The following is a 743-nucleotide window of genomic DNA, read 5'->3' on the forward strand; positions in this document are numbered from 1 at the left end:
TAAACAGAATGACAAATGTTGTTATTAGAACCCTACAACTCAAGTAAACAGAATGGCTAAAGTTGTTATTAGAACCCTACAACTCAAGTAAACAGAATGAAAAATGTTGTTATTAGAACCCTACAAGTCACGTAAACAGAATGGCTAAAGTTGTTATTAGAACCCTACAACTCAAGTAAACAGAATGACAAAAGTTGTTATTAGAACCCTACAACACACGTAAACAGAATGACTAAAGTTGTTATTAGAACCCTACAACACACGTAAACAGAATGAGAAATGTTGTTATTAGAACCCTACAACTCACGTAAACAGAATGACAAAAGTTGTTATTAGAACCCTACAACACACGTAAACAGAATGACAAAAGTTGCAACTTTTGTCATTCTGTTTACGTGTGTTGTAGGGTTCTAATAATTATTAAAACCCTACAAGTCACGTAAACAGAATGACTAAAGTTGTTATTAGAACCCTACAAGTCACGTAAACAGAATGACAAATGTTGTTATTAGAACTCTACAACTCACGTAAACAGAATGACTAAAGTTGTTATTAGAACCCTACAACTCACGTAAACAGAATGGCTAAAGTTGTTATTAGAACCCTACAAGTCACGTAAACAGAATGACAAAAGTTGTTATTAGAACCCTAAAAGTCACGTAAACAGAATGACAAAAGTTGTTATTAGAACCCTACAACTCACGTAAACAGAATGGCTAAAGTTGTTATTAGAACCCTACAAG

The sequence above is a fragment of the Limulus polyphemus genome, unplaced genomic scaffold, assembly GCF_000517525.1.
Source record: "Limulus polyphemus unplaced genomic scaffold, Limulus_polyphemus-2.1.2 Scaffold9282, whole genome shotgun sequence".
In the NCBI taxonomy this organism is placed as follows: domain Eukaryota; kingdom Metazoa; phylum Arthropoda; class Merostomata; order Xiphosura; family Limulidae; genus Limulus; species Limulus polyphemus.